Raw genomic sequence first — 26,970 nt, forward strand, 5'->3', positions numbered from 1 at the left:
ATACTCTGTATCGGACATAAGTTAAACCTGAAAGGAAAAAGACTAAGCCGCGTAGTTGTCGTCGGAAACACAAGTAATTGGATGAAGAATATTTTTATTCAAGGGAGAGCGAGATAATGATGTGATTCTTTTAAAAAGATATACACGGATGAAGAAATTTCTTTGGAGTTCTCAAATTTATTAGAAACTAATTTACCAGTTACATAATCACAACAATATTATTATTTTATGACATAATTTATTGTCAATACTGTTACAAATGTTATTTGTTTATAAAGGTATAAGAACATGAAATGTTTCTATGTGCTTGTGATCACATCTACCTTAAGTGCAAAATGTGCATGACTCTCTGCAGTAAGGGTCGAACGTCAGCTTCCGAGTCATATTGAAAACCTGAAAATCAAAATGTACTCTTATTAAAATCGGAGAAAAAGGGTCTGACAAATCACATTGAATATGATGTAAGCACGCTTATAAAAGTTAAGCACACGATAGTAAAATCAACAGAAATGGAAAATTAAATCTTCGATTAACATAAATTTGAACATGAAGGTAGCAAATGTTTTTATGCATTACAGAAAACCAGAATTGTGTACAAAGATGATAAAGATATTTACTTTTCGTAACTTATATGATGACGTCACATTTGGCTCATTAACATAAAGATGTTTAAAGGCAAACATACCACTTTGTTGCCACTTGGGCCGTGCCATTTGCGCCGGTAGGGGAAATCGTGCCACTTGCACCGATTGAGTAGTGTGAGAGAAAATAGTGTGCCGCTTGCGGCGCTGGGCAATTTTATATTTACATTCGGCAACGTCGCAGTGAATCAAAACACAGGTGTACACTTGTTTACATGAAGTGACTGCACCGGACTGCGTCTAAAATTGTTAGTTGTGTGGACGTTATTTACATATTATTAACAGTTAAACATATAACATATAAACAGTCTATTTATGTAGACATACTTGTTGTGAATGTTAGGTCTTGTTGTGAATTGTATAGCATTTTAATCACACTTTATATATCATTTCAGACCTGCATCAATGAAAAGAAGATGAAATGCAAGGGTTTATTAAAGACAGAGGGGGAAAATATCCTCCAACTTACTTCCCATTCTTGTGCTCCAGATGAGGTGAAGTGCGAAATTAAGAAATAACTAGCAGTTTGCCGTAAACGTGCCCGAGATGAAGTTCAAACTCCTGTTTGCGACATCTTTCGAACTGAAATGATGATGCCAGTGAACAAGGGATTGGATCTCGTAACATCGATCCCGGTATATTCTAGTTAAAAAAGTGCGTTAAATCGAATCAGGAGGTCAGCTTTAGGTGTGAAACAAGATACAACTTGTGCCAGTGATATCAGTTTGCAAGAATCTAATCTGCTTTTTAAGAAGGAGCAACATTTCTGCAACTTGATGAAACTGTCGATGGGAAAATAATACTTTGTTTTGCGTATGAGGGCTTGAAACATGCTCTAGAAAGCAGTCAATGTGTTTTCATGAACGGTAGGTTCAGCAGCTGCTCCAAACAGTTCTGCCTTGAGAAAAGTGTTTCCAAAATCACGCATTTCTGGATGTAATTTCCATTTTAATCAAAATATCTGGCGAAAGGTACAGGTACAAAGCGTTGGACTTGCTAAGGAGTATCACAATAAACAAGATGTAAAAACTCACATTAAAATGTGTGTAGTACTCTCGCTTGTCCCACCACAGTACATAGAAGACACCTGGTTGCTGATAATGGAAGAGTGTCCCTCCAGTGAGAAGGTTTCAACGACTACTTCGTTTCTCAACGGATGGAAAATTCCCACATTCCAACCAGCCTCTGGAACACTTACAATCAACGTCACAGAATAAATAATATGTTAGAAAGTTTGCACTCACGACTCAACCGGATCACTCGCAAAAATGAACCAAATGTGTACAGGCTTATATATATTCTGATGGACGACGCAAAAGGAAATTATCACACTTATCAAAGGCTGGAAGCCACGTGCCCTGCAAAGAAGAGGAAACCAACTTACATCAAGCTCGATCAAAGAATCGAGAAGATACTGAAATCTCTAGAGGACAACGGCGATCTGAGAAAGTGCATTCGAAGACTCATATTGCAATAGTTTCAGCTAGACATTGTGACCTTGTGATGAACTCTGGCAATTTATTACTTCATAGGTTATTTCATTGTGATAATTGCTGTTTTGTTTTGTAATAATTTCTGCTTGTGATGAATTGTGACAATTACCTGCGTAGGTTTTGCACTGTTAGTTGCGTGTGATAATTCCTCTTTTGATTTACTGAATAAGTTGTAGAAAGTTATTTCTGTTTATAATGTTTTGATTTACTTAATAAATTGTAGAAATTTATTTCTGTTTATAATCCTTTACTGTAGTTTATAGTTTGTAAACCTTTCGATTCACTAAGTTGACAAATGTAAATAGAAAAATGCCCAGCGGCGCAAGTGGCACGCTATTTTCTCTCACACTCCTCAATCGGTGCAAGTGGCACGATTTCCCCTACCGGCGCAAGTGACACGGCGCAAGTGGCACTGAGCCAGAAAACGTACAGTAATATGGTATGTGACCACCCAGGACTTTCACACAAACTTTACATCGATTTTCCATGCTTTCAATGAGGAGATCAACCGTCGCAGATGCGAGGAATGGCCATTTCTCCATTAGGGCAGTTTCCAACTCTCTGAGACTGGGTGGAGGAAGGTAAACGTGCAGAGACAGCACGCCCGAGAACATCCAAAATGATTTTAATGGGAATGAGGTCGGAAGAATAAGCCGGCCACTCCATACGAGACATACCTTCACTTTCCAAGTACTCGTGAACGATGATGGCTCTATGGGGAACGGCATTATCGTCCATAAGAAGGAAATGAAGACCGACTGCTGAAGTGTAGTGTCTGACAATGGGGTCTGGGGATTCATCTCGGTGTCATATCCCATTGAAATTCCAGCCCACACCATGACGCTACCACCTCTGAATGCGTGATGTTCGATGATGTTATTGGCCTGATTACTTGTGCCTCGTTCTCTCCAGACCCTTACACACTTATCGTCTGATTCCAGTGCAAATCAGGACTCGTCCGTGAACAGGACGTTGCAAGAATCTGACACAGTCCAATTTACATGTGCACGACACCACTTTAATCTTGCTCCACTGGCTTGGACGGTTAGTGAAACACAAACAAGTGGTACAATCCCTTCATGTGGAGCCTTAGGCGCACAGTACTGGCATATATTGTCTTATCAAGTGCCGCTGCAGCCATGGATATAACAGCCGTGGAGGTGGCTCGTCGGTTCCGCTTGGCTACTATAGCAATATATCGATTATCAGAGGGGGCGGTAGCCCTTGGACGACCGGGAACAGGACTCCGGGCAACTGTTTGACATGTATGAAATTGTTTCCATAATCGAGAAATTACCGATTTATCGAGAATTTACATTGCGTGCTTAACTTTTGGAAGGCACTGTATAATAAATTTAATATTTGAATTTAAACATAAATAGTATTGAACAGTTCAAAATATATGTTACATCCAATTTGCTTAAGTCCACCGTCTCTCGCAATTTTGTTGGTACAATGTGACTATAAACCGATTCGCCAATCAAAGATAACTTGTCTTAAGAGGATAGAAAACCTTTACCCACAGTTCTGTTCACAGGAAGGTCAACCAACGCAAGGGTTTCAAGAGTTGGTATGTAGTTAGTGATCATTGCATAAATATAGATTTAGTATCGGAAAATAACCGGACACAATTATTCAGTCTTTATATATTGTCTCTTTAATTCATAATTAATAGTCCCAGTACAAGCGATGTTGGGGAGTTTCGGTAAAGTACTCGCGTCACAGATCTCTTCTTATCCGTAAGAATTATGGGTTTCGGGTTCAAATTCGAAACTCTTGAAGGTATTTTTTTGTTCGTATGTCGTTGAAATACGTTGAGTATGGAGTTTATTCATTAAGTTGAATAATTTTGTTTCACATTGTTTGCAAGAATTAATTCGGTGTGGAATTCGACAAATGTTTCCAGCAGTTCAATATATTTGCTTTTTATTTCTTGCACTAAGTATACTTTTCAGAGTTGAGATATTTTTCACAGCACTAACTTTACACTCAATCTAAGCATGCTACATGTATACAGTCGGGACGCGCTAGCAAGCGGCGTGGAACCACCCGCTCTGGTAGTGACGCGTCGTTGCCGGATTGACCTACTTCAGGATTTTCGCGAGCCCACAGAGACACGTGTAGGATTAAACATCTGGTTGAACAGTCAACAACGAGACCCTTCCATTGTTCTCATTCCGACTCTTTTCCTATTTAAAGGAACAACGTTAAATACTTCTGTTCTTTCATTTTTTTTATGTTTTTACATATAGGTAGCTCGAAGCATTAATAACACATGTACCAAATGTATAATTAATGTTACGAAAATCGAGCAATTGCCAAGCGTTTCGTTGTAATTTATTGAACTCTGCATTTCCAGAGCCTGTATTGTCATGTAGCTTCCAAAATTAACTCACTTCACACACCCACATGTGCCTCCCCGATGGTACAGTGGTAGGGTAAGCGTCGTCGCCTTGTAATCAAGGAGTCCTGGGTTCGATGCCCTGTCGAGGCACATAGTGGTTTGGATTCCACTTCTAACTGTAGGTCCATTCTAGATTAGCCGTAGTGTGCATAAAGTGGACTTTAAAACACCAACTCAATCAATCAATTCACACACAATTGATTTGTTCTTGATAAATTCTTCTCCGTAATACAGTAACTCAGTTCTATGAAATTCTGTTTTAGAGGTGAATTTTTGTACATACGTTCCGCAAAATATATTTTAAAAACGTGTTAACGAAACGAAGTTGTACGTAATTTGCTTATACGTAATTCGCCCTAATTTTCAAGAAATACATTTCATTTGTACGTTCTGAAGCTTGAACAATCGCGGCGTGACAAAGAAGGCAAAGAGAAATCAAAGGAGAACGATTTGCCACAGTGTTGTTCATAACACAAGATGCATTTTCTTTTGTTGGTAATTGTGATACGATACAACAGAAGTAAAATGATGCCGGTAGCTGATGCTTGCAATGTACCATAATAAAAACACAACAAAGGTTCTTTCAGTGAAGGTTTTCGCTTGCTGTGTAGAGCAGGAAGAGAAAATGTTTCTGTTTAGCCAGAAAGTAAAATTCACACGGGAAGTTAGCGTCAACCTACAAGAAACTTCAGATTCAAACTTCTAGATTCGTTAATTTATCACTTTACGACGGAAATAACATATATTAGCATACTGATACGTACGTGCTTAATTTCGCGTGACGTTTTATTTTTTCCCGAGCTTGCAAACAGCTGATTAGTCTGTCCGCCTGTTTGTGCGAACGTGGCAACGCAGAAAACCCCCAGCCACATGGCAGCCAACGAGGAGACAGAATTTGGTCACGTTCTGCCGTTCTGCGTTCTGATTGCACACCGTTTCTTATCGCGGACCGACTGTAAATGTCTGCAATTATTTTGAAACCAATTTACATAGCATATCCTTGATTGTTATTACCATTCACTCTAAGTCATTCTTTCTATTATTCTTTTAAAAGCAATAGGAACATTCATCAACTTGGATCGAAAAATACCTAAATTCTTGCCGTATTCCAAAACAAAGGATTTCTGCAATGAATGTGTTGACCAGGGCTCGGAAGTTGTTCAAGGATAATTTTTGTTCTGAGTCTTCAAAATTCTAAACCTTATATCAGTCTGTCTTCCTTCAGATAGAACCAGATAAAAATATCTTTATTGTATTTTTCTCTTGCATTTGTAGGCCCTTTTTGTTATTTTTGTCATTTTCAGTATCTTGTCCTTCTCTTGTTATGCCGTCCCGCAGTCGGAATCCAGAGCATAGCGCCTTTGGACCACACGACCAGGGAGGAGGACTTAAGGCAAAATTAGTCACAATCTTTAAAAAATATATAATCTTATGTACGCCAAACACAACTGTATTATCAGTTGCTGGAAGATCAATTCTCAAAGGAGGTGAATGATTTTTACAGGGAAAGATAGTTGCTGTGCATGTTATGTAACTTTGAAATTAAAATATAGGAAGTTCAATTATCTGTTTGCTTCAGAAGTTTAGTAGTTTAAACCACCAAAATCGGATTTTATCTAATTATTCAAGCTTTAATTTTCAGCGCTAAAAGTATTTTAGGCCATTTTTAGAATATTTTTAAGGTAATTCTACAGGTCATCAACTTCCGAGCCCTAGTGATGAAATTTTTGTTATTTGGATCCATTATTAGTGATTGAAAGAATAAGTTTCCTTAGGGATAACAGCGTAATCTTTCTTGAGAGATCATATCGACAGGAGGGGTTGCGACCTCGATGTTGGATTAAGATATCATTTGGGTGTAGCGTTTCAAATTTGATGGTCTGTTCGACCATTAATAAGCTATTTTTCTTATCTGGTTTCTGTACCTGTCACGTGGTATGTGATTTAATACGCTATTTTTCCTATCTGGTTTCTGTACCTGTCACGTTCTATGTGATGTTCTGCTGCAATTGAGATAGCTGTCTGAGATTTAAGGTTTCAACTCTTGGAAGAAACCAACGTCATTTCCATGAGTCTGAAGAAATATTTCGTTACGCTCTTTGCCTTCTGAAAACGTTTCTGCTGGGGTTGGGAATTGATCTTACGAGCCTTGTCCACAAGTCGAGCTCGTTACCACTACACCACATGCACCACTAGCACTCAACATACGATGTGAAAATTGTTAGTCCAATATTTTGGTATTTTAATTTAACAATTTATCGTATCCGTATATCTAAAATGACGCAAAATGAAATTATAAATACTCAGCTAGATTAGTGAGTTATCTTTCTCCTTCCCTTCCTGTCAATCAATATACATGTATAATTTCATTTTTCCCAATTGTGAGATCGGAAAGGCTCGTGCTTGACCCCTCTTCTTTCTCCAACATTTGTCAGTACTTCGAACTTCTGACGAAACGAACGCATTATTTGCATATCCATTAGTATCCCAACACGTTTCAGATAACAGACGTTCAATTCGTATACGATACTTTGATAAACAAAAATACCTAAGCAGTGGAATGTTACTCTAAAGCTGGATGTTAAGTGTTAAGGCGTCTGTGGTGTAATGGTAATGTGATGAATTTGCGTGCCAGGGGTCATAAGATCGATTCCCAACCACAGCAGAAACGTTTTCTTAAGGTGAGAAGCGTTTTACGAACTTTTTCTTCAAATTTATGGAAATATCGTTGATTTCTTCCAAGAGTTGTAAACCCTAAAGTCCAGACAGCTATTTGCAGCAGGCAGATACCACGTCACAGGTGCAGAAACCAGATACGAAATATAGCTTAGTCATTACTTGGTCTGGGAAGTTGATGACCTGTAGAATGACATTAACAAAGAAACCAATAAAGCATACTTCTCATTACTATTATTGATTAAATATCATGGAGTAAACCATAGAGCCAAAGTTACTTTATATAAAACGCTAATTCGCAGCATAATGATATACGGGAGAGATACACCGAATTTAATAAAAGCGCAGGCGAAATGATGGACTTGATTTAACGGAAAATATTGAGGAAAATATTTGAACCAATAAGAATGCAAGATATTTGTAGAATAGGAAAGAATCAGAATTTTTTCTTGAAATTTACAAAGATCACCCCATCCCAACTTACATGTATAAGAGCTAAAAGAATAGAGTGAGCAGAACATGTAATCAGGATGGATGAAAGCAGAATCCCCAAGAAGGTGATACAAAGTAAGTTTTGGAGGGAAATGATCCGTGGGGAGACCCAGAAACAGATGGGAAGGAGCGGTTGGAGAAGATGCAGTACAAATATTGAGAACTAGGAACTGGAAGAGATCAGCCTTGGATAGGACGGGATGCAGGTGGAGGATTGGGGAAGCCTTGGATAATTCTATGGACCGGAGTGCCATAGAAGAAGAAGAATGAATGAAATTACAAATATTTTTAAAAAATGGCGTAAAATACTATTCGTGCTCTTAAAGATTTTTAAAAGCAAATGCATTTAAAATTCACGAAACAAAGAGTAAGGAGAAAAATGAGCCATAAAAAATAAGAAAAATGCAATAAAAAGCGGAAAAATACTGAAAAGATCATTAAAAAAGGAGCGGACAAATATAAAAAAGATTTGAAAAATATTTTCGTATTGTTCTATTCTAAAGGAAACGGAGTGATATAAGGTTTAGAATTGATTTGAAGACTCAGAATATAAAAATATTCTTCATGAACTTAAACCTGATATACCATCAACATGCTTCTTCTTAGCCGCTAAGGTAAGTCGCACTGTAGTGTTCCCACGTCGATTGTTACAAGAACAACGTGTGAGGCTAGCAAATTGTTTACTATGTGTGACTGGGAAGAGCGTAGCATATTTTTAGTGCCCATCTTAGCATTCTGCTTTCTCTTTTGTTTTTAATTTAGAGGATAGTGGAGGTGAAAGGTAAGTGAGAAAATAATTAATGTGTATTGAGTTTTGTAACCATTCGATCGCATACCTTATGAGAGCGCACTTTTATTTTGGAATAATGAGTACTCGAGACGTCGTTTTGACGGGGGAAGGTGTCTCTAACAGTTCCGCATGCGCTGGTCATTGAAAAATTAGTTTCAGTATCGTACTTTTCTCTCCGGGTGAAAATTAATACGCCATGAAAATGTTTCTATTTTCAGGGAAGATCTCAGTGGAACTATCGGGTTAAAAAAAAAATCGAAATACAAGGGATTCTCTTTTAAACATTTGTACATAATGGTAGACAGGCCTCCCCGATGGCACAGTGGTAGTCGTGTTGCCTTGTAATCAAGGGGTCCCGGGTTCGATACCCGGTGGAGGCACAAGTGATTCGGATCTCACTTTAAACTTTAGGTCCAGTCCCGATTAGCCTTACTGTGCATAAAGTGTACTTAAAACACCCAATGAATGAAATGAATCAATGAATGGTAGACAAAATGAAAAAAATTGACACTAATATTTCTCCTAGTATTTCTCCCTAAGTAGTGGTATTTATGCTATTATAAAATCGAGAAAGTACGAGGTATTGCCTGTACTAAAGTTAGGTCAAAATGCCTATAAAATCTTATTGCTCAAGTGTCCTCCTCTATCAAATTTAAGATTTTTGTACAGAAAAAGTTTTTGAGAAAGTACGACCTCCCCTTCTTAGATTGATTTGGCTACACCAGTATCTGTCAGATTGTTATTTATAAGCTTGTTAAAGATATGTTTCTCTCGACACTGTTTTGGCTTCACTTAAAACTAATCCAATAAGCTCATAAGAGCTTTTTGATTACACAGTAGTACACTGTAATATAATCTTAAATACTTGTTCAAAATATTTTTGTACTATTATGTTAATATGTTGACCTGGAATGTGCTGAATATTTTAATTTAGGACCGGGCTCAACTGATATATCTAATACTAAGACAATGCATTGTGCAGAGGTTTTCTAGAATTGCTCTGTTTGGTTTTGCGTGGGTATTTTTATTTTGTTGAGTTTCTCAGTTTGGTAGATACAGCGCGTAGGTATTTTTATTTTGCTAAGTCTCTCTGTTTGGTTTCGCGTCGGTATTTTTATTTTGTTGAGTTTCTCAGTTTGGTAGATACAGCGATATACAAGATCGATACATAACACACGCTATTAGGTCATTGACTTTCTATACCCGTGCAGACATGCAATTGTACTATGTCAGTGATTCTGTAGGTCACTGCTTCTGTGGATCAATACTTATTCTATCTTTGTGCGTGTGGGCTATTAGTTTTTACAACCTGTCATTTATTAAGTATAGAATTTTGATTTGAACCCCACGAAATTGTATATAATAAACCTAGGACAAAAAATATCCACACACTAAATATATACACTAAGTATACAAAACATATTGCTAAACCTAATTGATATTTTATATTAAATATAGAATTTTAATTTAAACACCAAGAAATCTTATATAATAAACTAATAATAAAAAATATTAACATATTAAGTATACAAAGCATATTATTAAATACAATTAATATTTTATATTAAGTATAAAGTTTTAATTTGAACTCCCAAGAAATCTTATATAATAAATTAATAATAAAAATGCCAAATCAAAAATATTGTAATCAATGTAATACAAATATATCTAGCTCTAATTGGGATAGGCACCAAAAGAATTGCAATCCGAAAAAATGTAGAACACTTACAAAAATATGCCCAAAATGACATAGAAAATATAACATGGAATATTTCTTATATAAACATAAAAATATTTGTTATGTACAACCATCTACATCTTCATCTGGTCTAAAAAGAAAACTTGAAACACCTGTTAATCATAAACCAGCAAAAAAGCCATACTATGCACCTATTCAAAGCAGTTTTAATAATCAACTAAAAGATTACCGTTTTATATCAGAGCCAAAATGTGATATTAAGAATTTTTTAAACAATATAAATCCTGATATGCAAGCTATTCTAAATGTACAAAATGGCTCTTATAAACTATCTTTCAAATTATTTACACAATATAAGAAATCAAATGGCACAAAATTTACACAGCCCCACATAACAGAAACTGTAGCTATATATTCAAATACAAATTTAGTCAAAATAATAAGCAGGTTGATAGAGCAATTGAATATTAAACATTCTGAGTTTGCTGCTAAAGAATCAGGATGGAGTTTATGTGTAACTCCACACAAGTTATATATTAATATTTCTAAATTCAGCCCATTACAAGGTTCTACATATCTGCCATTACCTGCCAATATTAAAAACAAAAAGGCTGTGCTTAACCTAGAAAATAATGATGAGAAATGCTTTTTGTGGTGTATTTTAGCTGTTTTGTTTCCAGTTTTAAATAATCCAAAGAGAATAAGTTATTATAAACAACATGAACATAATTTTGATGATGCAATGGAGGGCTTAGAATATCCAATGTCTGTTCAGAATATTGATAAATTTGAAAAAAAGGCCAGAGATATCAATGGTAATCCATTATCTATTAATGTATTTATTTGTTCTACTGGTGGTGGGAATTGCTTGATAGAACCTCTCAGAATTAATACACTTGATGATGATTTTGCTATTCCGATTGATTTGCTTTTAATTGAGGGGGATGGCACATACCATTATACTCTAATACACAGTCTTGAAGCTTTAGTAAGAAAACAACTAGACAAATCTAATAGAATATTCAAATTGTGCCGAAGATATTTAACTGTATTTGATGATCAAAAAATAATAAATGGGGTTAGTGAAAAAAATATAGAAATTGCTAAAAACAAGTTAGTTGAACATTTAAAATATTGTGGCAACCATAAACCTGTTCATATGGTTATGCCTAAGGCAAATGAAAATGCAAAATTCAAAAAATTTGAAGCCTTGTTGGAACACCCAGCATATATAGTTCGTGATTTTGAATCAAACCTCAAACCCCTTGCATTCTGCAGCCCAGATCCTGATGAATCTTCAAGTACATCATACCAATTACTTGAACCTTCTAGTTTTTGTTATATAGTTATACGGGATGGTGTTGCTAGTGAACCACACTTATATATGGGACCAAATGCTATAAAAGAATTTGCACATAGAATAGAAAATGAGTGCCATGATATAGCATCTAATATCTTATTAAATTCAAAACCTATGACGCCTTTAACAAAAAATCACATTGAAAATTTTAACAATACAGAAAAATGCCCGGTATGTGATTTTAAATTTTCAAATACAAATATCAAGGTAAAACACCATTCCCATACAAATAGTAAATTCTTAATGGCTCTGTGTAATAACTGAAATATTAAGATCCAGAGACAAAATTTGTCCCAATATTTTGTCACGGGGCATCCAATTATGATTTTCATCATCTGATCAGGTACGAGGGGTTTGACAAGCAGAATTTAAATATTTTAGCAGAAAATGATGAGAAATATATAGCTATTACCAAGATAATTAAAGTTAATGGTGTTCCTATTCCCTTAAGATTTCTTGATTCATACAGAATTTTGTCGGCTAGCTTGGCTACTCTAGCCAGTCAATTATCTGATAATCAATTTAAAATTACTTGTGACACGTTTCCAAATCAGGACCTGAAATTAATTAGGCGAAAAGGTGTATATCCATATGACTATGTTACAGATTTTTCTAAATTTGATGAGTGTGCTCTGCCACCACAAAAAAGTTCTACAGTAAACTCAGGGCATCCGAAATCACTGATGAAGATTATCACAATGCTCAGTTGATGTGGGACAACTTAAAATGCCAGACACTTGGTGATTATCATATGGAATACTTAAAACTTGATGTAACTCTCTTAGCCGATATACTTCAGGCATTTAGAAAATCTTCAATAGAAAATTATAAGCTGGATCCAAATTATTTCTACAGTGCTCCAGGCCTAGCATGGTCTGCAATGTTTTGAATACTAAAATGCAATTGAATCTAATCCAAGATCAAGATATGTATCTCTTTATGGAACAATGTATAAGAGGAGGCATGGTGCAATGTTCTCAAAGATATGCCAGAGCTAATAACAAATATATTCCTGATTATGATCCGTCACGGCCATCAAATTATATACTTTATGTGGATGCCAACAGCTTGTATGGTCATGATATGATGGATAAATTGCCATATGCAGGGCTTGAGTGGGTTGAAGATTTTAATATTGGGGATCTTCAGGATTTTGATGACAGTCACTATGGCCTGTTCTTAGAGGTTGATCTGACAATTCCTGATAATTTACACAACAAGTTTTCTGATCTGCCCCCAATTTCTGAGGTTGAGTGTTCACCTGGCTCTAAACAAAAGAAGCTAATGATGACTCTGGAGCCAAAACAGGGTTATGTAATATATTACAAGAACCTTCAGTTCCTGATGCATCACGGTGTTAAAGTAACCAATGTTGGCAAAGTCTTGACGTTCAGGCACTCAAGATGGTTGAAGCCATATATTGATACGAACACCGAGCTTCGAACATCTGCAGTAAGCCAATTTGATAAAACTTTGTTTAAATTAATGGTCAATTCAGTGTATGGCAGAACTATAGAAAATGTTAGAAAGCATAGTGATGTTAAATTAGTTACCGACCCCAGCCGGAGCAAAAAATTGGTGGCAAAGCCTAATTTCAATTATAGAAGAATTTATGATAAAAATATGACACTTTTTAATATGAAAAAAACAAAGATTAAGTTTGATAAACCTATTTATGTAGGGTCTGTGATATTAGAATTGGCCAAATTACATATCCTGGAACTCTATTATGATGTGTTGAATCCTTTTTATGGTAATAGTATAAAATTAATGTACATGGACACAGATAGTTTTATTCTTGATATTCAAACAGAAGATGTTTATAAAGATATATCACAGCCTGAATTGTTTAAATATTTTGATACTAGTGAACATACAAAGATTCAACCCCACACCAAAAAGGTACCTGACAAGTTAAAAGATGAGACACTTGGCGATGTTATTGTAGGCTTTGCTGGGTTAAGGGCCAAGATGTATAGTTTTGAAACATCCAGTGGTGCTGTTGCCAAAAAAGCCAAGGTATTGGTAGAGCAATTGTAGACAAAGAGCTCAGATTTGAAGATTACAAAAATTGTCTCAAGTCACAGAGTTTAATCAGAATATCAGAATGCAGAATCCAGAGTAAAGATCATTTGTTGACATCAAATGTTCTAAGAAAAGTCGCTCTAGACCCACATGATGATAAGAGATGCATTTTATCATGTGGCATACATACTCTACCATGGGGGCATGTTATTTGATAAGTGGCAATCAATGCCCAATCACAAAGCATAATTTGAAATAAATAAACATGCCAATGAACTTATTTGGATTCAAAAAGCAAGCTATTTATGGACATGCCAACACCAGCACCTTCTTCTAATATACAATCTATAATATCTAAACTAAGTGGTTTGTTAATTATTCATCTAAAAAGTATACTTACAGATGTTGATGATAAAACAGGTAAAATATTATACATATTTAACAATAACTTAAACCATTACCAATTACCTATAGGTGGTCAATTACAATTTATTACAACTCCCGAGGGCGATGTTAAGGTTTCAGAAGGGAAAAATATTTATAGAATTAAGCACTCAAACATGATTTCTGGCACTGTATATACTGTTTCTGCCGGTGACTGTTTATATATTGAGGTCCCGGGATATTATGACAAGCTTATACCTTTTTTATGGAATTAAGAATTAGATATTTTATAATAATTAACCACTAAAACAAAAAAAAATGCCTAATGATATATTTGGCCATACAAGGCATGAAGATCACAGTGATGAGATTCTGATGCTTGATGTCAGAGTCAAAAAATTAAGAAATGATTTACAAGCTTTACAAACCACACTCAATGCCAGTCTTCAACTAGAAATTACTAATTTACAATCATAATGCATGGACCGTCTTCTTAAAATTGATTCAGAACTTAAATTATTGCTTCAAAAATATACTGACTTGGCAACATTGGATAATTTTCAAAGTTTAGAGGAGGCTGTAGCAGCTCTTCAAGCCAAATTAAAGACTCAGGCTATCAATTCTGAGCAATTAAAACAACAACTAGAACAGCAGATTGGTAGTGTCCAGACACAGCTCCAAACAATTGTCAAAAGCATAAAGTCACAAGAAGATTTTGATCTAGTAATTTTCACTCTAAAAGAACAAATTCAATCACTGGAGATTCCTAATCTGGACCCCTTGAACAATGCCATAGCCGAGGTTAAAGAAAAAATTGAGACACTTGAAACTTTTATGAACAACCTACCATCTTCTGATGCTCTGAGTGCTATAACTCGTAGTGTTGCCAACATCAAGCTGCAACTTGAGACATATAAAGATTTTGGAAAAATTCAGAGTACCATAAGCCATCTTGAGGGTACCATAGCAGCAGTACAAAGTGAACTGACAAATGTACAAGAAACTCTAGAATCTCGCTTGCCTGGTATTGTAGACACTCTTGTCAGTGTCCAGCAACAGATCACCAAACTTGAAAACCTCAACACTGAATCTGAGCTATCTCATTTTCATCATTTGATCGATGATATCCAAACAAAACTTGAAATTTTACAACAATCAACACCTACTCAGGCAGACATAGCCCTGCTCCAAGATGCTATGCGTAGTGTGGCTGATGCTTCTGAATTAAATGCTGTGAAATTGGCCCTTGAGTCTTTGCAGAATACTGTAGCCAATCTGCCTACATCACAAGAACTTAAAAATATTAAGAGAACAGTAAATCGCATACTAAAATCTGAAGATATCAAGAATATCCAGACAGAGATCAAACAGCTTACTCAGACAGTAGCCACACTACCACCTAATCAACATGTTAATGAACTTTATGTTCTGTTTGAGGATATCAGAAGACAAGTCCATGATCTTACAGCCCAAAATTCAAAATTGGCAGTTGTTGAAAATCTACAGCAAATTGTAGCCAACATCAAGCAACAGCTAGGGACCATGGAATCCAACCAAGCAAATGCTCTGTCTGTTTTTGCCACGCAGCTTCGAGAGATTGTGCAACAATACAAAAAACTTGCTGTAGACATAAGAATCAAACCAGGTCATGATGAGATTGTTAGGGCTATCAATGAGCATCTTGAATCTGTAATAAGTAGATTGCTTACAGCAGAAAGAGAAATAACTGGCCTAATCGAGAATCCTAAGCATACAGTAATCCTTGAATTGTACAGTATCCCCAACAAAGAATATGATTGACCATTTACACCAGGTGGCAAAATATATATGCTGTCCCCTGCACAATTTTATTACCAGTTTTTTGTTGGGGGCACACTCAGACCAAACAAAATCAAATATTGGCTACAACCACAGGCTCACCACTACCCTACCTTATCAATAACCAATGCTGACAACAAACCAAAGTCACCAGTGTAGAGTTAGAGGATTTTACAGACCCCAATACATTAGAGAGAGCTTATGCTGAAGATGATGGTTCTCTTGAATTTAATATACAAATAGGAGACAAATTATATTTAGAAAATCCTGTAGTATCAGCTGCTTAACACCCCATAGTTGCAATATTCTTGTTCACATACTATGTCTAGACAAATTATTGTTGATGAGCTACACATACCAGCCAGACATAACTATAAGCGACTGCCAGTGGTTACAAAAGGCATAGATGATTTATGGCAGTGTGACTTGGTTGAGATGGCCCCTCATGGGGGACAGCTGATAAACTTAGACAAGATCAACAAAGGCTACAAGTATATACTTACTGTTATAGATACATTTTCAAAATATGCTTGGGCTTTGTCGCTCAAATCTAAGACTGGAAAATGTGTTACAGAAGCCTTCAGGACAATTATTAATCAGATTGGAAGATCACCACGCTATCTACAAACAGATAATGGCAAAGAATTCTATAATTTGGTGTTCCAACAATTTATTAAAAGCCAGTCAATAAAATATTACTCGAGTTACAGTGATCTCAAGGCCTCTATTGTAGAAAGATTCAACAGAACTCTAAAAAATCATATGTATAAACAATTTACCCTTCAAGGTAATTATAAATGGCTTACTATCCTACCAGAACTTCTAGATAGATATAACAACTCAGTCCACACCACAATCAACATGAAGCCCTCTGAGGTAACTTCATCTGATGAGCAGCAATTGATCAGCACTGTTTACTATCCTAGATATCAGCCAACAACCAAAAAAAGCTAAATACAAGGTTGGTGATCAAGTAAGAATTAGTAAATATAAGCACTTATTCAAAAGAGGCTTTACCAGAAACTGGAGTACTGAATTATTTACAGTGGTTCAAGTTAAACCTGGGACCCGATACACATATATAATAAAAGACCATCGAGGAGAAATTCTCAAAGGCAGGTTCTATGAAGAAGAACTCTGCAAAACTAAACAGCCGGACACATATCTTATAGAAAAAGTCATCCGCAGAAAAGGCAACAAGATACTGGTCAAATGGCTAGGTCTCCCAGAACACAGCTGGATCGAGGCAGACAAAGTGATACTATGAACACCTGGGATGTTATAAAAAGACTACCAGAGCCTGAACAGCAGACTAAGATAAATGGCAAGCTGCTGCCTGATAATATTAGATGTCTTATTGTTGGGCCATCGGCTTGTGGTAAAACTACACTAATGATTGATAATTTTTTATAGGCACCCAACTGGTTAGACTGGAAAAACAGGCACTTGTATGTCTTCTCTAAGAGTTTGGAACAATTAAAATTTCATCAGCTGATGAAGCTATATGATGGACTCGATATAGCTACTTTTGAATCAGATGTTAAGCTACTCCATGACTGTCTTGATAACTCTGTTGTTGTATTTGATGATATTATACTGGAAAACCAAAACAAGGTTAGAAATTTCTTTACACAGGGCCGACACAAAAACATAGATTGCTTCTACCTGGCACAGACTTTTTCTAAAATACCAAAACAGCTGATAAGAGACAATAGCAATTTTATATGTGTGTTTCATCAAGACCATACCAACCTCAAACACATACATGATAAACATGTAGGTGGTGACTTGAGCTACAATAATTTTTCTAAGTTTTGCAGTAGGTGCTGGAACCAGGACAGTTATGGGTTTGTCACAATTGATATGACAAGGAAACCTAATAGTGGTAAATATAGAAATAAAATCAACAATTTTCTAGATATTGAAACATATATAAATAACCATGAAAAGACCAATTATTGATGATCTTAAATTAAGAGACTATCTTGTAAAAAGATTTAAGGGATGGAAATCAGAGAACCGATGTATCTATGAACAACACAAGCGCACAGAACAGCCTATTATTGATGCTATTAGTGAACTAGGTAATAATATCAAAACTGTTACAGAGCAGAACCAAAATTTGATCACAGAGCTTGTGCCGGTAGCTGCTAGGAACATATTAGATTATCCAATCACCCCACTTTCTAGTATTCATACACCTAGTCCAAAAATACAACATGTTGACATCGCACATAATATATATCTATACATCAATTTGGCAGATTTTTTTTATAATAATATAACATAATATAATAGTAAAACACACAATGACAAATTATTTGTTGAAGTGAACTAGTGCTGTAAAAGTGCATGTTATATAGTGTATACAATCTAAATTTATTTTACCAAGTTATTTAATTCTTGAACTGAATATAATGTGTGTTCCAATAACAATTTTTTCACTTTACTTTTAAAGATTGTGGTTCTCTCAAAATTTCTGTAACTTTTTGGTAATATATTGTATAACTGGATGCCTGAGTAAAAAGGTTCTGTTTGGAATGCAGTTAGCCGCACTTTGGGAATGTGGAAGTTATCTTTTTGTCTGGTATTGTAATCGTGAGTGTCTATGTTCCTTGGATAGTTCGATTTTGTTTCGTGTATGAAAGTAAGTGTTTCAAGTATGTACAAACTTGGAAGTGTTAATATACGTAATTTTTTGAAAAGCGGTTTACATGTATCAGTTTTATGTGCATTTGCCAAAATACGCAATGCTTTTTTTTTAATTTTAAAAATCCTCTGCGATTGAGCCGAGTTCCCCCAAAATTGGATACCATACCTCAACATACTTTCGAAGTTTGAGAAATAGATATTTAGCACACATACTGTATTGAAACTGTTTTTTAAGGTTCTTAATTGGTAACATACGGTGTTTAGCCTCTTGCATAAATGATCTATGTGAACTTTCCAGTTTAGACACTCATATATAAATATTCCAAGAAATTTTGTATTGTTAGTAGCTGTTATAACGGCATGCCCTACTGTGAAATTATATTGCTTAATAGAAGAGTTTTTGGCTCTAGATACACCAAATTTTATTATATTAGTTTTTTCGTTGTTCATAGAAAGTTTGTTTGCTGAAAACCAGCTTTGTAGTTCAGTAAGAGCTTCTTCCGTTTTTTGAATTAATGTTACATCGTTAACAGAATCTACCAAAGCCGTAGTATCATCAGCGAAAAGAGTAATTTGGGCGGTATCAACATTTGATGGAAGGTCATTTATGAACAATAAAAACAACAGGGGTCCTAGTATCGATCCTTGGGGGATTCCAATAACCACATCTTTCAATTCGGAGTAATATGTTGTTTGCGTCCCATTATTGGATAAGCTATTTATTGCAACGCTCTGTTTTCTATTCGATAAATAGGATTCTATTAATTTGTTTGATAGACCGTGGATTCCGTAGTATTTTAATTTCTCTAGTAGTAAGTGATGATTCACACAGTCAAACGCTTTTGATAAATCACAAAAAATTGCAACAACAGAATACGTTTTGTTTATGGCGGAAAGAATATTATCAATTACATCAAAAATAGCATTTTTTGTTGTTTTCGATTTCACAAACCCATTTTGTTGCTTTATGAGTATCTTTTTATCTTCTGCATACTTTATTATCCTATTATAGATTAATTTTTCAAAAATTTTTGAAAAAATTGACAATAAGGAAATTGGTCTGTAGTTTTCAATTTTTGTTTTATTTCATTTCTTATACAAGGGTATTACTTTTAATATTTTTAGACAATCTGGAAAGCTGCCATTTTCCATACACTCGTTAATTAATTTAGCCAAAGGCTCGTTAATGTACGTGCAAACCTCTTTGATCACGTTAATCGGCATTGAATCTAGCCCTGTTGACTTTTTGTTTTTCATATTTCGAATTATGTTGGAAATTTCTTTGTCTGTAGTAGGGGTCATATAAAAAGAATGCGTGAAAAATATTTTCACGTTATTTAACTTTTCTTTGTATGTGTCCGTTACGCTGATGTTACGTTGCAGGTTAAGTGCTACATTAACAAAATAATTATTAAAAGTATTAGCTATTTTTTGCAGATCTGTCTCTATTACATTACCTGTTTCTAATATGATATCTTGATTCGTGTTCGTTTTTTACCTGTAATACGATTAACTATTTTCCATAGTTCTGCAGTTTTGTTTTCTGAATTATTCAACTTTTTATCAACATACAATTGTTTGCAATGTTTTAATGTTTTCTTGTAATTTTTGTTGAACTGTTTGTAATGATCTTTAAGGGTAGGGCTGTTTGCATATTTACTCTGTTTATGCAATGATCGCTTTAATTTGCTAAGATTTTTAATTTCCTTGGTTATCCATAGGCAATTGTTTTTGTTGTGAACTCGTGCTTTTTTTATGGGAAAACATTTATTAAAATGGTATCTTACAGTATCATGAAATTTTTCGAATTTCTCGTTTACGTGAACAGCCATATTGTTTATAAAATCCCATGTTTCTGATTTAAGCGCGTTTCTGAATTTTGAAATGTTCTCATCATTGTTTGTGGGTCTGACAAATCTGAATTTTGCGCGTGGTTTATGATTTCGCTTGTCTTCTATTACGTTTACCTTAATAAGCTTAGAATCATGGTCAGAAAAACCTATGCAAGTTTCTACTGAATATTTATTAACTGGCAGCTATACAGATCAAGACTATGAGCACTACAAAGAAATATTAATAAAATCAGATGCTTTATACCAGAACAATGATCCCACACAAAAAAGAGTCAAGTCTAGCAGTGGAGCAAAATACAATAACTTAATCAAGCCTATATGGACAGATCAAGACAGGTAGTGGGATCGAACAGTACAACACCCTGCCTAAAGAATTTGTCTGGGTTGATGATGTCAGGAAACTTGCAGATAGGTTGCTGGTCATAGCTGGTGAAGAAAATGCCGGTAAACATAATTTTTACAATGAAAAGTTTGGAATTATGGACATGATAAGCACCAAATTGTCTAATTTTATAGTGAATGACACTAAGGGGATTGGATATCTTATAAAAATTATTAATACTTTACCACCTAAATTTTGGAATATCTCTGAGGGTCGAGGGCTGGTTAATGACATTATAAACAAGCTGCCATTTGAGCTACACATACCAGGCTATCAGTATTGTGGTCCCGGTACCAAACTAGACCATAGACTAAAGAGAGGGGACCCTGGTGTTAATCCCCTAGATGCTGCTTGTAAAGACCATGACATAGCATACAACACACATACCGATCTTGACAAGAGACATGTGGCAGACAAAAAATTAGAAGAGGCTGCATTTGGTAGATTTGTAAGCAAAGATGATTCTTTGGGTGAGCGAATAGCAGCATTGGGGACCACCATAGCTATGAAGACCAAACAAAAACTGGGGTGGGGGTTGTAATAGATTAAATAAATTGGCTACAACTTAATTGAACTAGTTAATCCCAGAATATGTATATAATAAACCAAGAATGAAGGCCAAAGGTGTTATGTATCAGATACCTTATGCAGGTTTTAAATCACTTAAGACTATTGATAGTCTTCTAACCAAAAAGTAGCGCAAGAAGAAAAGTTCTTGTCTTGCCAAGGGCTATGGTATAAAATTACTACTTAGTACCCCCAATTTAAAAAATTACAGCAATCTAGAAAAAAATCACATATAGGTGGCTTCATATTTAGTATCCTAGCTATTTTAGCAGCACTCGGTGTTGTTGGTAGCTTAGCTGGGGGATCGGCTGCTATAGCAAAAATAGTAATAGATGCCAAGAAGAATAAGGCAGAATTAGATGAACAAAGGCGCCATAATCTAGCTACGGAAAAACAAGGCAAAGGTCTTAAGAGAGTTATGAATAAGTTAAAAAAAACAAGAGCCGCTTACAAACCAAGATATTGAAGCTTTAATTAAGCCACTGGGCATCAAACATTTTAGAGGTGTGTATATGTCTGATTCTTTACCAGAAAAACCACTCAAAAAAGAGTGTGGCATAGTCAACTTGGATAAGTACAAAAATCAGGGCACTCACTGGATCTGTTATCTTAAATATTTAAAAGATGAGGCATTTGTGTTTTGACTCATTTGGAGGTGTTCCACCTGAGAATTTAGTAAAATATCTAAAATCAACTAATCTTTATTACAATAATGCCCGTGTTCAAAACTTCAAAGATGTTAATTGTGGACATCTGTGTTTATCTGTTCTTAGATATCTGTCTCAAATAAATAAACCATCAATTGAAAATTTTCAAAAAGCCTTATGGTATCTGAAGCATCATGGGAGTATTCAATCTTACCAGCCAAAATTCAATATTGAAGCTCAGACTACACGATGATATAGTATATCCCAAAACAATAGCTCTTAGAGCATTCTATGGCATGTACTTGATCCCCAATATTACACACCACAACAACACAATTGCAGTTGGTAACCAAAACATTGTCATTACTCCAGGGCAGTATAATCTGTCTACTCTAAATGCTCAGTTACCTAGAGGTATAGTGTTAACTCAAAATTCTGTCACTCACAGAGTAGAGATTGTGTCGGCTACAGAGACAGTGGATCTGGGTACTATAGGAGAGCGATTAGGCTTCGTGAACAACACAAAACTTGAACCAGCCATCAAACACACTGCTATTAATATACCTAAATTCTTAGCCATAGAGATTCTGAATATTCACTGTAATGTGGCCGAGAGTATGATTACCAAATCAGATGGCATAGGCACTCACAAACAAACTGGCATCATTGCAACATTCAAACCTAACTCTGAATATATGGAGCCAATCATCTACACTCCATCACCAACATTATATTTTCCTGTGTGCCATAATAGAATAGACTACATTGAGTTGATGGTCACTAATGAAAAAGAAGAATTAGTTGATTTTGCTGGAGCCACAACAACTGCTATCATAGAAATTAATATTTAAATAAAAATACATACAAAAATAAAAAAAATAAAATGGAAAATATTGAGAGTTATGAGCTACAATCATTCCCCCCAAACCGGAGTACCTTTGCAAATTTAAATCAAGCCAACACAGAGATTGAGGTTGATCTTGATGTAGGAGATGGCTTTATACACTCTCACAGAGCAGACCTATATATCAAGTTTGATGTTGTAAAGCTCGATGGTACAGATTATCTGGCTAACTCAAATATAAGACTGGTAGACAATTTTGTGCCACATCTGTTCTCTGAAATCGAGATCAGAAAACATGGTGTTGTTATATACAGAGTAGACTATCCTGGTATTACATCTACAGCTTTGGCCACACTAAAATTATCCAAGACCGAGGCTTCTTACTACAAAATAGGTGGATTTGAGGCTGGTGATAAAATAATATCTAAGAGCCACACAGTATTGTTTCCTATGCGCCTGTTACCTGGATTCTTCTCAGATTACAAAGACATTATGTGGAAGGGTGGTTTAAGAATTACATTTAGAAGAGCTGCCAATGATAATAATGCTTTGATGAGGTACATTTCATTAAATTCTACTGGGGCAGCTCTGCCTAATACTCTACCTGATGAAGGCAAATGCATTATTCAGACTATGGAGCTAAGAATTCCAGTAGTTGAATATGAAGCCAGTTATGCTCTTAAATACAAAGCAGATATACTAAAAAATCCACAGGTGCCTTTACAATTTTATACATATCAATGTGTGCAAAAGCCTGCCACTGGTAGCTATTATGAATTTGATGCTACAAACTCATTCTCCAGTATACAATATGACATGCCAGATTTTGTGGAAGTACTGTTTCAGACTGGAAGAAACAATAACCAAGAAAAAAATTCAAGTAAATTTGATAGCTGCAACATCAAGAACATATATCTTAAAAATGGCAGAAATGAGGTGTTCCCCAGAGAAAATTATAATTTAAACATATCCAAGGATGATTTTCTTAAATTATATAAAGCATATACAGCATACAAAAGAGTCACAATTGGGAATACTGACATGTATTACTCACCAGATGAATTCAAAGCACAGAGGCCCATGTTTGTTATCAACACCTCAAAAAGGAAACAGGTTGTGGTTAATGACAGAACAAACATTAAAATTTTCTGTGAATTCCATGATACACTCCCTGATGACACCATAAGTAGTGTTATTCTTATAGCTGAAAAATCATATGTTTATGATGTAAGAAATGAGAGAGTCACAGAGCAATTCTAGAAAACCTCTGCACAATGCATTGTCTTAGTATTAGATATATCAGTTGAGCCCGGTCCTAAATTAAAATATTCAGAACATTCCAGGTCAACATATTAACATAATAGTACAAAAATATTTTGAACAAGTATTTAAGATTATATTACAGTGTACTACTGTGTAATCAAAAAGCTCTTATGAGCTTATTGGATTAGTTTTAAGTGAAGCCAAAACAGTGTCGAGAGAAACATATTTTTAACAAGCTTATGAATAACAATCTGACAGATACAGGTGTAGCCAAATCAATCTAAGAAGGGGGGGTCGTACTTTCTCAAAAACTTTTTCTGTACAAAAATCTTAAATTTGATAGAGGAGGACACTTGAGCAATAAGATTTTATAGGCATTTTGACCTAATTTTAGTACAGGCAATACCTCGTACTTTCTCGATTTTATAATAGCATAAATACCACTACTTCCCTAGAATAATGGAAATTCAATAATTTTCCAAGTCCGAATGGAAGTAGTTAATCAAATAAATACCCCTAAAAATCTGCGAGATTTCTTTAAATTAGTATGCTTTCTTACATATTTTACCAAATTCCAAGTAGTGATTGTTCTTTAAAACTAACTGAAGAAGAAAATGCATGCAAAAAATTTGTATGGGGTGTTTCCACTAAAAAGGATTAGACCAAATTAGAGTTTTGTTTCAGGAAAATGTAGTGTTAAAGTTTTCATACATGAGTAAGCGCTTTGTGGTATAAGCTGGTTATGGGCAGTCCTGTTACAGGAAGACGAGATAGGTATTTAGTCCTTTGTTAGTGTGGTGATGTTTCAAAATTCCAAAGAAATATATGTTAGGCCATTCAATACTATTTGGTCCGAAAGAGGAAATAAAGTAGACCGAAGGTATTATGAAGACAGACTAGGTCCCCTGCCAACCTTTAAAAGTTTTGAGTACGTAATTATAATTGGCGATGCTAGGTCTAAATTTGAACGTTTAGAACAATAAGGAAATGTTCATCCAAAAGTATTTCAAAATTTATCTAATTAATTTATTTTTAGATATGGGTATTATTATTGAAATAGTTTATAATAAAGGTTTGTCTTTCGTTTCCAAAAACATTTATCCCTTAGCAAGAATATCATTGGATGGACCTGTTAAAAGAAATACAATATTCAATTAATTCATTTTACAGTTCACCAATAGTGTACAATCATATAATGTATTATTATACATGTATGACTCGCATACAAAATTGTGATTTCTAAGAAAATGTGTTGTTTGTTTTTACATACGTTAACACTTTTGTACGATTTGCTCTTCAGACGGCGGGCAGTGGCTCTATTAAGATGACATAAGACAACATTGGTGAATGTTTATGATCCTTTGTAAAATAGATTTTGAATAACTTTATTACCCACATTGCTTCCGTAATTGTACGTAATTTCATTTTATATAAGATATGAATTTGTAGTTAGCATATTGAGTGTGTTGAACAGAAAGTTGTGGAATGTTGTGATATTAATGAAGACTAAAATTGGTAAACGCTGTAAGTGCCACAATAATTCAGATACCGTTTCCCACGTTAAACTGTGAAATGTGACATGCTTTATAATGTGGTAAACGTGAAAAGTGGCTGGTAGCCATGTAAGTAGTTCAAAGGGCGTGTAAAGAGGTCACTAGTGTGCACGTTCATACGGGCTGATGTGCGGAACGATGCGATTTCCCAACACTTTTGCTTTTGGCACTTACAACGTTTACCACTTTTAGTCCTCAAATAACGAGCACATTTAAAATGCCTCATTCGTTCTCCAGAGCACAGTGGCAAAATATTAACGTATTGAAATCAGTATATTATTATGACTATTTTGGTTTTCCCGTCAGATCGCATAATATTGCAGCCTGTGCATAACTAAAGTGACGTTCAAACGAACTGTTCAATTTAAAAATGTAATTTATGTTTAATATTATTATTATGGTTACCTCTGTTTACGAAATTCACAATCTATACTCTATCCAGGGAATGTCAGGGGTAAGGAAAGAAGTCTATGAAAGTTGTGACTCCAGAGGGCTCGAACAATGAACGCGTGCGAGGAAACGGGATCGCCTGGAGGAGGAAGAGCGACTGTAGTTACCAACCTTTCCAGCAACGTGTACTCCTCTCCCCATTCGCCCCGTCCCTTCATTACCTTATTGTCAGTGCTTGCACCTGAGGTTACTGCATACAGGATAGTATAAAAAGTGATTCTGATTATACATCCAAGACCACAATACGAGCGTAAGTATAATTGAAATAACATCACACATAGCGAAAACGTTGTGGAAACAGTTCTAATGAATCATACACACCACTGGCGGTACGTCGTACTAAATGTTGATGGTTGTTGTGAATATACATATACGACTTTAGAGAAGGTTGAGGGAGCTGATATAATTGACTGAGAAGGAGTATTTAGATTTGGGTGATGGGTGTGGTAGAGGATGCAATGATCATCCGTCGATTCAAGCTGTAAGTTTTTTTATGATTGTGATGGTGGTAAGGGGGCGTTTTGAGTTGTGTGCATGATATGTATGGGTGGTGGAAGCGAGGTTTGGTTAGGAGCACGATTCGTGTCACTGATAAGGATAGAAGTTCAAGAGGCTGGATGATTTAAGATTTTGTTGAGGTTTGTGACGTCTTTCTTTTGTTTTGTGGGTTGAATGGTGGTGGGTGAGTGTGTTTACAGAACAAAATGTAGGCACGTATCAGACAGAGGATGGTATCACTGTGAGTTTAATGACTGTCATGAACAATTAGAAATGTACAGTGGGTTGAGTTGCCATTCTGTCCATGATTCTGAATAGAAGAAAGGACTTGAATGTTGAAATGTCTTCCTAACAGGGTGTACTAGATATTTCCTTTTAGTATTTTGATCTCAATGTTTGCAAGGATTCATTGTTGTGTGTCGGTCTATGTGTGCGCGTGCAGATACATACACAAACTGCCTCGCACTATTCATATGTCA

At 35.4% G+C, this 26,970-nt stretch overlaps 1 long non-coding RNA gene across 1 annotated transcript in view; it reads right to left on the bottom strand.

The window, feature by feature from the left end:
- Positions 1–218: 218 nt before the first annotated feature.
- The window catches only part of LOC145981577 (uncharacterized), a 120,153-nt gene continuing 93,401 nt past the window's right edge, over positions 219–26,970 (bottom strand). Inside the window, exon 3 of the long non-coding RNA XR_014440972.1 lies at positions 219–393. This is a non-coding gene — a long non-coding RNA (uncharacterized LOC145981577). The remainder of the gene's footprint in view (positions 394–26,970) is intronic.

This window comes from Lepisma saccharinum, chromosome 29, assembly GCF_977018435.1.
Source record: "Lepisma saccharinum chromosome 29, izLepSacc3.1, whole genome shotgun sequence".
Lineage (NCBI taxonomy): Eukaryota > Metazoa > Arthropoda > Insecta > Zygentoma > Lepismatidae > Lepisma > Lepisma saccharinum.